This window comes from Mesoplodon densirostris, chromosome 1 (assembly GCF_025265405.1).
Source record: "Mesoplodon densirostris isolate mMesDen1 chromosome 1, mMesDen1 primary haplotype, whole genome shotgun sequence".
NCBI classification, from domain to species: Eukaryota; Metazoa; Chordata; class Mammalia; order Artiodactyla; family Ziphiidae; genus Mesoplodon; species Mesoplodon densirostris.
Genome location: NC_082661.1, coordinates 38,776,566 through 38,790,124, shown reverse-complemented (window position 1 = coordinate 38,790,124; position 13,559 = coordinate 38,776,566).

The window sequence follows — 13,559 nt, the reverse complement described above, 5'->3', positions numbered from 1 at the left end:
AGATGGCCAAGAAGCACATGAAAAGCTGCTCAGCATCACTAATTATTAGAGAAATGCAAATCAAAACTACAATGAGGTATCACCTCACACCAGTCAGAATGGCCATCATCAAAAAATCTACAAACAATAAATGCTGGAGAGGGTATGGAGAAAAGGGAACCCTCTTGCACTGTTGGTGGGAATGTAAATTGATACAGCCACTATGGAGAACAGTATGGAGGTTCCTTAAAAAACTAAAAATAGAATTACCATATGACCCAGTAATCCCACTACTGGGCATATACCCTGAGAAAACCATAATTCAAAAAGAGTCATGTACCACAATGTTCATTGCAGCTCTATTTACAATAGCCAGGACATGGAAGCAACCTAAATGCCCATCGACAGACAAAGGGAAAAAGAAGACGGGGTACATATATACAATGGAATATCACTCAGCCATAAAAAGGAACAAAATCGGGTCACTTGTAGAGACTTGGATGGACCTAGAGACTATCATAAAGAGTGATGTAAGTCAGAAAGAGAAAAACAAATATTGTATATTAACATGTATATGTGGAATCTAGAAAAATGGTACAGATAAAACTGTTTGCAAGGCAAAATAGACAGTCGTAGAGAACAAACGTATGGACACCAAGGGGGAAAGGGGAGGATCGGACGCATTGGGAGATTGGGATTAACATATATACACTAATATATATAAAATAGATAACTAATGGGAACCTGCTGTATAGCACAGGGGACTCCGCTTTGCTGTACAGTAGAAACTAACACAACATTGTAAAACAAATATACCCCAATTAAAAAAAAAAGAGAGAGAGAGAACATAATGGATGAGATAACAGACTGGAAGATTTGTATTCATATTTGGGCTCCAACAAGTACTGGCTATGTGTGATCAAGTGACTCAATTTCTCTGACCCTCCATTGCCTCATCTACAAATTGGGTACTCTTTTCAGTGGTTGTGAAGATAAAGGAGTTATTTTATGTGACGTGATTATCATAGTATTTGTATTAGTTACCTAATGCTGTGTAACAAATTACAGTTGACTCTTGACTAACACAGGTTTGAACTGCGTGAGTCCCCTTATACATGGGTTTTTTTTGTTTTGTTTTGTTTTTTTGCTGTACGCGGGCCTCTCACTGTTGTGGCCTCTCCCGTTGTGGAGCACAGGCTCAGGATGCGCAGGCTCAGCGGCCATATACATGGATTTTTTTCCCCACTAAATATGTGCTACAGCACCACACAATCCGTGGATATGGAAGAACCATGGATAAGGAGGACTATTAGTTATACTCGGATTTTCCAGTGAGCCACTAACCCCTAGTGATGTTCCAGGGTCACTGTACCCCAAAACATGACAACTGGAGACAAAGAACATGTATTATTTCACCAGTTCTGTGGGTCAGGAATCTGGGACGTGCTAAGCCAGGTCTCTTACAAGGCTGCGATTGAGATGTTAGCAAAGGCTGCAACCACCTCCAGGCTCATCTTGGTGGATCCACTTCCAAGCTCACCCATGAGCCTCTCTGAGGGCTGTCTCATAACATGGCAGCTGGCATCTCCCACAGTGAGCAATCCAAGAGAAAACTAGAGAGAGCTCAGAACAAGTCACAGTCTTTTTATAATCTAATTTCAGAAGTGATATTCCATCACTTAGCCATATTCTGTTTGTTAGAAGTGAGTTATTGGGTCCATCTCACACTCAAGAGGAGGAGATTTCATAAGGGCATAAAGATGGGGAGGCAGGGATCAGTGGGGCCATCTTAGAGGCTGCCTACCACAGTGCCTGAATATGGTGATGATAATATGCTAACATTAAACATGGTTTACTGCCTGCCAGTAAAATACTTTATATGTATTATGTATTCACTTCTCACACAGTACTTTGAGGGAAATAGAATTATTAGCCTCATTTAATAGATGAGAAAACTGTGGCAGAGTCCCAACATTACTGTGTAGCATCCTCAGGCTTTGAAACATGATGATCTGAACCCAAGACCATGATCTTAACCTCCAGTGCTAAATTCTTCCAGAGAAGAGTTTAATGAATGGTAGCTATTGTCATTAAATTCAAGGACAGCAAGTGTTACAAATCATTCAAAGAGCAGAGTAGGGGAAAGACCCAGAAGATGGGTAGCTGGACTCAAGAAACTGAAAAAAAGGAGGAAATGAAATGTCATATCTGGGAGGAAACACAGTGATTTTTTGTGGGTTAAGTCCAAGGGTTAGGGCCATCAGGAGAGCATCTTGGTGGTTCAAAGGCATGGGTCTGACTCAAGTAAAAAAGAGCCTTGCCAAAGACAGCGTCATAGCCTTGTGATATGGGACAACATCGTAGACACGGATGCCTGGGCAAGATTTTTAGAACCTTAAACATTTGCCACAATATCGTGATTTTTTTTTCCTAATGTGGAGGCATTCAGGGTAAAAGTTTTGGCCTGGGACTTCCACACTAAGTTATTGTTTGGGGCTAGAGGAAAGAAAAAGAATATTTACTGAAATGACATGTATCCTTTCATCTGTTCCCCTAAATTTAAAAATATTGTTTCAAAAAAGATACATGATTCAAGAGCCAAGTTTGCATCACATCCCTGGAAAGGAAATAACGACTCTGCACATGACACCTGGCAAACTGTCTCACAAACCTTGGGAACACTTGCTATGATCCTAGCAAAAACAAGTTATTAAAGAGTGAAACAGCAGCTTCTCCCTTCTAAGCTAAACACATGGTCAAAACATTTGGTTAGAGGACAGGAAACAGCCGATTTCGTTTGGACTCATACTTGCTAATTACATCCAAAAAGTTTCAAAGGAAGCCACAGCTGGTGTTCAGATAATCATCCAGTAGTGCTAGTAAAGACATAGAAAAAAGGGTCATGGGCCAGTGAATTTTTCAAGGAAAGAGAAGAAAATGATTCCTTGATCACTTTCTAACTCTGGCCAGAATGTGATGCAGAGAAACATGAATAACATGTAAAAAGTTCTTTTGCAAACTGTGAGTCACTTTAAGAAATGCAATGTGAAATGTTTCAGTTGGAGAATAAATTAGTTTGAGGGTGACTCTCTACTGCATTCATAAGCATTGTTTCATTTAGGAAAGGATTCTGCTAAGACTTCAGAGTTTCTGTTTTTCAGAAGTTTGCTTGGAATTGTGGCATTGCAAATTTTTGGAGCTGGAGAGGATGGTGGAGGTTAGAGTAGATCTGGAAGTGTTGTTTGAGGGATAGTGACCAGGGAAGGAGATCACACGGCTGCTAGTAAAATTAAGTTTTCCCTTATATTTCTGAATGGGACAAGGATGGACTGAATGTATCATGGGATTTGCTTCTTTCCCTAATGAATGGTTGTGGTTTGGAAGAAAGATGCACAAGAAAAGCCTCTTTCAGGAGTCCTCACGGTGTATTTATTGCATTTCCCTTGTCCCAAAGCAGTTTCAGTGAAGCTCTTTATACCTCAAGAGAATCTGAGCCAAAATTCTTGTAAAGGAGTGGGATCTCAGAGGTATTGAAAACTACGGAACTCTATGGTGTTCTTTGAGTACTATTATATCACTAGTCCACACTTCACCACCTAAGTCAGTATAAAACATCTAAATATAAACCCTTTGAAGGCAGAGTTCAGTCTGCATCATCTTTGCATTCCCTGCTCTGCCCAAGGTGCTCAGTGAGTTGCCGTGAGTGTTGAAAGGTAATTGATAACGTTGATAACGTAGTACGGCGCAGTGAAGTCTCCGATCAGCATGTTCACGTCCTGATGCCTACACCCTCCACTTTTCACAACCAGAGCAAATCATACCCAAATTCAGGGGTCAGAAGCATCCAAGGAAGGTTCTTTGGGAATCCTGGTTCATTCATGAAAGCATGTGTCTATTATTTAATTAAGTAATTTGTTGAGCATCTTCATGTTAGTCAGTGTCCCAGGTGTTGAGGATCAAAAGATAAACAAGGCACAACATCTTTGCAAAAAGGACATTTTTCTTTTACACTAAAAACATGACTCATTTCATAACATTTCTGTGTACTTTTTTTTTTTTTTTTTTGTGGTACGCGGACCTCTCACTGTTGTGGCCTCTCCCGTTGTGGAGCACAGGCTCCGGACGCACAGGCTCAGCGGCCATGGCTCATGGGCCCAGCCACTCCGCAGCATGTGGGATCTTCCTGGACCGGGGCACGAACCCGTGTCTCCTGCATCGACAGGTGGACTCTCAACCACTGCACCACCAGGGAAGCCCTCTGTGTACATTTTACTTGCCAGGAATACATCTGTTCCTTACAGCTCTGTACCTCTAGAGTCAAACAAACAAACAAAAAGCGCTCAGAACCTATCACTTACCTATGTAGAGAGTATGTCTTACCTTTGCAAATGAAGTTGAACTCACATAAATAGGCAGCTGTAGCAAAACTGAGATGATAAATACAGCCACTTTTCAAAAAAGGCTTGAAGACTGAAGCTCCAAATCTATTTTCTCACTTGCTAGACACATAAACGTGGGCAAGTCATCTGTAAAAGGAGTGAATGAAATTTGCCCCGCATTTTAGTCTCAGCACTCATACTATAGTAAATTAACAATAACTGTTTCTTAAATAGATTACTGAATAAATATGTATCTCATCTACATTATTAAATGTCTTCTTATTCTGTTAGACTCTAAAAAGCCCTGGGAGATCATCCTTTGGAATAACGCATGTGAAACTGCTTTCACTCCACAAATACTTTTTGAGCACCTATTATATACCAGAGCCTGCGCTGGGCTCTGTGGATCCAGTGTTGAGCAGACAAACTCACTTTGGAGGAAGGCAAATTACGAGATTATTTCCGAAATGTAAGTAATATCTGGAGCATTGTCATTTATTTTAAAAAGACAACAAATGATATGCAGTCTGGCTCTGGAATTGCATTATCACTTTTCTTCATGAGTGGGAAATAGTGAGAGCTCCAACTTTGGAAATGATCCCTTTTTCATCTATAATAATTCTGCTTCTCTCTTTCTTCTAATCCTCTTTGTATTTTCTCTCTATATATTTTTGGTCAAGTCATGTGCATTGAAATAATTATTTTCAAGGAGAACATTCAAATATGTTTTACAACCAGCATAGTTCAGGCAACAACCTGACACAGGTCATGGTGCTGAAGCCCAGATCTGGGTGTCCCTTGTTATTATGGATGTAATCTCTTTAGACACTGGATTATGAAGAAATTCTGAGAAAGGTCCTGGGGAGGGGGCTGCAGTGGCAGGATGATGGGAGGATTCAGGTTCAGGACAGTATCTACCTATCCAAGCTATAAAGGTAGTATTTCAATGCTTCCACAAATGACACAGCCATGCCAGATGTGAAATAAAGCATCTGCATACTTAGTGTCCAGCTACAGCAGAGTTTCATGTGATGCTAAGCTTTAAGAATGTTTCTTCTGCTTCCATATACTCTGCAAAATGAAAATGATCACCATTATAACCACATTTCAAAGCAGCCATGCGTGGACTTGCATACAAGCTCTTGGCTTTTTATTAAAATGGCAACTTCTAGTTTGTGTCATACCTAAAGTTGGGTAGGAATCACAGAGTCTTTGCTGTTTCCCATTCTCCCTGGAAATATTAGTTTAAACGTTTTATGCCTACTTTCATATTGGTTACACCCATGACCTAGTCACATGGATTTTCCAAAATGGCAAGTTGTGCACTAAAAGTTCTAGGAAGCTGACATTTCAGTTACTGTTATACCTTACTTATGTAAATTGTTACTTATTTTAAAAAATAGTCTGGGTTGCTTCTGGTTATTTGGAGTAGGAGGAAGAATGAAGGAAAACAGGGAATAACCTTGTTCGCCTTTAGTTCAAAAGAGGAAGCTCAATTCGCTGTAAAGGATTGGGAAATAGCAGAGTATTTAGGAGGAAGCTCCCTTGGAAGGTGGCTGTTCCTGAGACACCAGGACAATAGGCCTTTCCTATTGTCAAACACCAAGGGCAAACACCAAGGGCAATAAGGCCTTTCCATGAAGAGAAGCAGCCTGGTGGGTGGTGGAGGGAAAATCTGCTGAGCACTCAACTGAGAAAGAACAGGAGGATGAGAAATAATTCTGAGGAAAAATAGTGCGGAAAATGATCTTGTCTCACTTGGACTTCTGGTTTTGTTCCAGGTTAATGGTCAGTTGTAATATCGATTCATTAAGCACAACGGAAAGGTTTTTGTGATGCTGATGAAATGAAGAAAGTGGGAATTTTGACCTACTGAAATAAAGCAATTGCTCCTTTCTCTCTCCCTCTGCCCTTCTGTGGTTTTCTTCCTTCTTCTCTCCCGACTCCCTGCCTCCTCTTATCCTTCTTCTTTCTCTTTTTCCTCTTTCTTCTCCCTCCTTTGTCTTTCCTCTGAAGGAAGGAAAGGGCTGTGTTCAGTTGACTCCCACCAGGCTTAACTCACAAGTCCATCTGTGTTCTCTAGATATTAAATCTCATTGGGAGCCAGTGTGTCTCTACCACAGATAAAGAATGCATTTGAACAGATAAACTGCAATATTTGGAAAGACTTTCCCATTTGCCAGCTCTACCCATGCCCCATTCCCCAACTCCTACCCCAACACAAACATGAAGACAACCTTCGGGTATAAAGTTAAGCTAAGAAGAAATCCATGACCTGCTGATTTTTAGATTATAACAGATCATCAGTGTGCTCACCATTGTTTTCCCATTTTCTAGTGTAATACCTATCACAGAGGAGGCATCCAGAGAAAAAAATTCTTGAGTAAATTATGACAAATACATAAATATAGTCTAATTATAGAGAGTCTAAATGTGGACATTTTGCAGTGTCATATTTCCATGGAATAGCTTTGGTTTCCTGGGCAGTTTCACAACAAGGTTAATTGCCTTTATCAAGCTTTCTCTTTCACCCCATCACCATTTTCATAACAGGTCGTTTATTTGTTGACAAGAGTTAATAGTGATGAGTAGTGAGCAGAGAGTGAGATTCATTCATTTTTCTTTCCAACGAGCATTTATCATGTCAAACACTGTGTTGGGTGCCAGGGATACAACTGTAAACAAGATAGAATCTGTTTGTGCCCTGGAAGAACTTACCTTCTATTGGATACTTAAGCTGCTCAGATTGTGAAATGGGCCAGACTCTCCAGAGCTGAGTGACCATATTATTCAAAATTTTCATTACTAAACGTTGTGGATAGTCATTGTCTCTGGCTGAAAATCAGAGGTGAAAGTCATGACCGCTAAACTTAAGACTACATGCACATCTACGCAATTAGCACATCTAAAATATCTAGGAAGATGGTCTTCTCTTCCTCCCAGAATCAATGTCACTTCCTTATATTGGGGAGGTGCTTTTATGTGCATCTTAACTTTTTAGCCCCTAAAAAATAATTTAAAGCTTATAATTTACTCCTTTTTTTTCCTATAGCAATAATTAAAGAAAACCCCAAAGTTCAGACACTGACCTATATTCAGCAGTGTGCATGCTATGACTTATTTTTCCCAGGAGTGGACATAAATTTGCACTTCTTTTTACCACACTCATATGTTCAGTTTTCTCTGTTAAACAATAGCTACATGTGAAAGTCAGTTCATGGGTGTGGTTCATGGTCTGGAACATAGTCAAGGAGCTGCCCCCATGGAGCTGAAAATGATTTGTGGTGGGCCTGGAAGCACAGTTCAATCTACTCCTGGGCCCACCCCAGGGCAGGCCTTGCCCATGGAACTGTCTGTGTGTGCAACACACAAGGAGGAATTGAGACAGGCTGGCACCTGAGACCTGGGACCCTTTGCTGCAATGCTTGCACCTGGACAAATATCTCCTCAAGCTACAAAATACAATGACACTATAAGGGACTAAAAATAACTGCGTGCATGCGCAGTTGGGGCAAATTCTGGACAAAAGGTACAAAAAGACCAAAAAACCCAAATGCCACTTCTGAAGAGCTGGGAGCAAAAACCGAGTGTTGGGAGAAAAAGCAGGGTAGTGCACATGCCCCCTGCACTCAACACCACCAGAGGGGTGGGCAGACCACCTAAGTCCCCCCTCCGGCCCCACCTCTGAACACACCCCTACCCTCACTCACTGTGAGGAAGCAGCTGGACCCGCCCAACTCGGGGAGTGAGCAAGGGAACCTGTTACTTGGTTTTGCTCCCTTCTGTGGCTGCAGGAGCCCCAGTTAAGCCTTGGCTGAATTTCTTGTCTGGCCTCTAGTCAATTTCTATTGATTGGGGAAGACCAAGAACCCTGGTTGGCATCAGAATGACTTCAGGTCAGACCAAAACAAACAAATGATCGAAAATCATTATGGCTAGATTTTTTAAATGAAATTATTGAACTGAAAAAGGACATCCAAGATCAAGAAGCTGGGACCATCGAGGCCAAAATTTTTAAATAAATAAATAATAAGGGGGAGGGGGCACAAGGGAAAGTCTCCAAAAGCAGAGCTGGGAACCAATCCTGCCAACAAAAAGTGGTCCAGGTGCATCGATGCAAAGTCAGAAGTACAAACGTCCTATCTTCTCCCCTTCCTAAAGTAAGTTATACCCTTTTGGAATTCACCCATTTCATTAAAAGTTATCTGTTTTACCTGTAAAAAATAAATAAATAAATAAATAAAAATTAAAGTAAGTTATACCCACTGTAATCATGAAGAAGCCTCTTAATACATTTTTGTCCCTTTTTCTTGAGCTCTGAATATAATTTGAAATAGTGGTAAAAGGACAGAATAATCTGAATAATTGTGACTATCCACAGGGTGGAGCCCAATAGTGAGTGCTCTCAACCATCCAGATGCTTAAATAAATCTAGATTTTATTTTCCATGCCAAGAAAACATCAAGATGATTTAGTGCATTTTCCATTTTCCGTCTATATGTGTGGAATCATGTAAACGTTATTTGAGCAGATTAATCAAATTCCTTTTGAAGAAATGGAAAAAAAATGTATCCCCCTTCAACAAGATTCCCAAGATGTCTAACCCTTAAGCCTAATTTAAAATTTAACTTTAATTTCCAAGCCCCCAGGGAAAAGTCTACTCCAAATAAATTTGTTCCAAAAATGTCTTCTGACATTCCATCCATTTAGAGAGGCTTATGAGGAAGCTTGATGAGCAAGCTTTAAATAGACAAGGCACCTTCATTCTCTGACAAAGACCCAAATCAATGAACCACCAAATCAATAAATAAAAAGGAAGATAAATCTGCATTAGGTGAATCAGCAGCCCCTAGTCTTATACTTGAGTGTGCCTGTTAATCCTGAAGCTTGACCTAATATGTAGCATGGGGTGAGTGTTAGGAGACATAAGTTAAAAACATCATTGTAAATGTTTCCTGGCTCCCTCAGTAATATTCCAGTTGGGTTTCTCACATGCCTCTCTTATAGCACATGTCACTTTGTCTTACAGCTATTTGCACATGTGGCAGAAATTTATTCCAGAGTACTTAATAGATGTATTCCCCACTTCCTACACCTCCTCCCTCTCAAAGTCTGAGGTTGGAAACCATTTATGTGTCAGCCATTGCCTGAGGGGAAGGTCTCAGGGCAAAACCACAAAAGAAGCGTCTCTGGGCTATGAACTTAAAAACTGAGAGGAAGCAGTGAAACTGAAAGATTTGGAAAATAGAGGAATTGTTTTCTCCTTCTCCCATAATCTCCCAGACCAAGAAAATACTCTATGGACTGGGGAAAGAGGAGAGGAAAGACATGCTAGGAAATGAGAATAAAGGAATAAATAGAGAAGAGTGAGGTCAACGTGAGACATAATTCACCATCATACGGGGACAAAAGGAACTGGCAGAAGGAATAGCAGTCTCGATTAAAGTGGTGTCACGTGAGTCAGGGAGTGAAAGGAAAAGGAGGCTGTGATCAGAGAATGGCACACTTATTTCTGCCATAGAACATTCCCAATTGGTGTAAAGGGCAGGTATGACCACAGGTACATAGGGCAAGGTGGAAACAAAGGCCAATGCATAGAGAATATCAAGGAATTTTGAAGTGAGGGAGCTGCCTGAGTAATTGCACTGCCACCTTATCTACACAAAGCGAAAGGGTCTCCACCCTGCCTACAAGCAGAATGTAAGCTACCAGCTGGTGGCACAGAGTAGCAGAATGGACTTGTCTCATTGAAATAGACAGCATCCTCCCCCATAAACCAATAAAATGATATAATGCAAAGAAAGTGGAGTGGGAGCTGAGAGGCTGCTGAATCTTCAACCCTCACGAATGAGGAAAGCTAATGATGCAGTCAAGGATGCGGATAGAGCAGCTGGAGGACAGCTGAGGGCACAGAAGTGAGTCACGGTAACACTTCATAAAAGACCGCCAGGATCTCGCCACCTGCCCTCAGCTGGGGCTGGTGGAAGTTCTAAAAGTGTCCGAGAAGGGACACAGTTCTGAAGACAGCCTCTCTCCCTAAGTGTTTCCGGAAATGTGGGAACAAACATCTTCTCTGGCCTCCGGAAGAACGTCCTAAGACTAAACTGCTTTCATCGTGGGAGATGCTGGCGTCAGAGACTCTGATTTTCTCCAGTCATCAGAGTTTATTGAAATCAGGGCAAGCTTTTTGCTAAGCTTTTCCAGTTTCCTCAATTGTGGGAGATCAGATCTCTCCCACACGTCTGTCTCCACCCAGCTATACCAGGCAGCCCTCAGGGGCGGATGCTGTCAGTTCCCATTTTTTAGCATCAATACTCATCAGCAAAATTCCTTTTGTCACATAATGTAATTTATTCACAGATCCCAAGGATTAGAGCACGAACACCTTGCGTTGGGGCAGGCATTATTTTGTCTACCACACTCAGCTTCCTTTATCTGTAAAATGAGGATAATAATACTACCTACCTTGCAGAGTTAATACATATACATCTCTTAGAACAGTGTCTTAGAGTTACAGCCTGTTGCTGCAGAGCACACCAGCTATAAATCCAGGTAAGATACAGCAGGAGAGAGAAGATGGAAGAGAAGACCATATTTTACGGCTCAGTGCAATGGAAAAGATGTGAAGCCGGGAGCGAGGTCAATCTGAATTTGAATCCTGGCTTTGGCACTGATAGCTTCATCACCTTAGAAAATTAACCTTTTTTGAGCCTCAATTTCTTCATCTGGAAAAAGGAGACAATAATATCAACTTTACATAGTCTATGGCAGGATTAATCATGATGACATGTATAAAACTTGGTGAATAGTAGTACATGATCAGGTAATAAGTTCACTTGTCCCCCCTTATCACTTTTTTTTACTTACATAAGTACCATGTCCTGAGGTCTGTGACAGTGCAGAACATAATGTGTCATCTTATATTCTGCTATTGAATTCCTAAGACTACAATAAACTCATAATTTTTTCCTGCAAGTTGGCTTTTATACTCTTCCACTGTTACTTTTTTCCAATGAGTTCTACCTCCTTGCATTATTCTGGATTCCATCTCCTGTCATTAGATGGTATTGAATGTGGAAAGACAAACTCTTTGGAATACTAGATTCTGGAACCCCTAATAAGAATGCTAGATATTAAATCATGGTCAAACTCATACACTGCACACCTAAGCATTTTTGAATCATTCACTCTTTTGAAATTACCCTTCACATGCATAGATTAACTCAATACAAATGTAGATATATATAAGACTGGTTCCTTAAAGGATCATGTAATCTCATTCCTTTAGAAATCCAAGCATGATATATCCAAAAAAGATATTTACTTATTATGATTAATTATCCTCCAAATATTCTTCATTTATGCATTAAAAATCTAGTAGGACAGTAGTTCTCAAATTTTACCACCCACTGGTATTACTTGGGAGTCTTAAAAAAAAAATCCAGGTTTTTCTTTGCCACTTCCAGACATCACGACTTAATTGATACAAGATTTGACCTGAGCATGGGGTTTTTCCCAGATGATTCTAATGTACAGCAAAGTTTGGAAACTGCTGTTTGAGGCTAGTATCTACCCAAGAGCCATTACAGAAAAGAAGTTTGTTTATATTAATGTTATTCTGCTTGAGTTCACTGATTCATTCAGTAAATATCTGTATAAGACATTGGGAGACAGAACATTGTTAAAATGTATTGTTTTTAGTAGTACTAATTTATTTGTATTTTCTTTTATAATTAGGACTAGCGCCTCAACTCAAGATGAAGCATGGAATTTGTTAGTCAAATGAATTTTTTTTTCAGTAAAAGGTAAACCTCACAAACTATATGACAGAATAGCCTGTATCACTTTCTCTTTTATTTTGTTTTTCTCTCTCAGGACACTCTGCTTCCAGCCACATACAAAAGTACAAAAGCAAGCCAAGTGGAGGGCTGTGTGCCTGTGTGTGTGCATGTGTGTACGTGCTTGTGTGTTCACATGTGTATGTGTGTACATATTTTTGTCAAGGGAGAGCCAGGCTTACTTATGCCTTGTGAAAGTCACATGACACAATTCTGTCTCCTCATACCCTACACCCCTTTCTACATTCGCCTCATCTGCTACTCATCCCAATCCCTTTTTACCCTCCATTTCTCTCTTCCTCATCTCTACTCTTTGTAGAACTAGCAGACACTCATCACTCAGGGGGTTATGCAATGGGTGCCCACATTTTTCAGACTTATTTATTTGCTTAAGTGTGGTGGAATACATCTAATATGGGCTTTGCAACCAAAAAAATCCTGTTAATATAAATATTTACCTTTAGCATTAGCTGGCTACCTGTCTACTTACGGGAATCACGTGAAGAACTTAAAAAAAAAAAAAACTAAAAAACGAATGCCAATGCCAGGGCGCCAGCTCCATAGATTCTGGTTCAGTTGGTTTGGGTGAAGTCCAAATTTAAGGCATTCATGTTTTGCCTTCTCCTTCACCTTCTCCTTCTCCTTCTCCTTCTTCTTCCTCTTCCCCTTCTTCTTCCTCCTCTTCTTCTTCAAAGCTCCTAAGGTAATGCTTATATAGAACTTGAGATAAGTGCTGGAAGAAAAAGGTAATATATTTCCAGGCAGAGATGGGTCAAGGAATAAAATAACATTAGCAAATATATATGAATGCAAAAACCTGCACAGATACGGCATAAAACAATTGAAAGTGCATTCATTTAATTAAATCATACGAAATCATTGTTTCTGTGTATGATCAATTCAAATCAATGGTTACTGAGTCAGCATCTACTATGTCCCTTGGTGAGGCTATGTGGTTCTTTGTTAAGACCTCCACTCTAGCTGTCCACTCAGTTGATTGTAACTCTTTCCCAACATGCTTGCTCCTCCCATGACTGGGAATTCTTGATGCAGACATCTCCAGCTTTTTTTGTGCTCTCAGGGCCTGACCAATAGAGTGTCACACATAGGTGGTGTTCACTGATTTTTTGTGGATTGAATGCAGAAGTGGGAAAGTAAATGAAATGCAGAATGTCATGAAACATTCAGGAAAAGATACAGTCTGACTCCCTCATTCATGGCATTTATAATCTCATGTGAGAGTCACATGATATAGATCCATGGCACAATTAGAAAATAACATGGGACATCCTCCCTCAAAAAAATTTAATGAGATGCAAGAGGGAGGAGATATGGGGATATATGTATATGTATGGCTGATTCA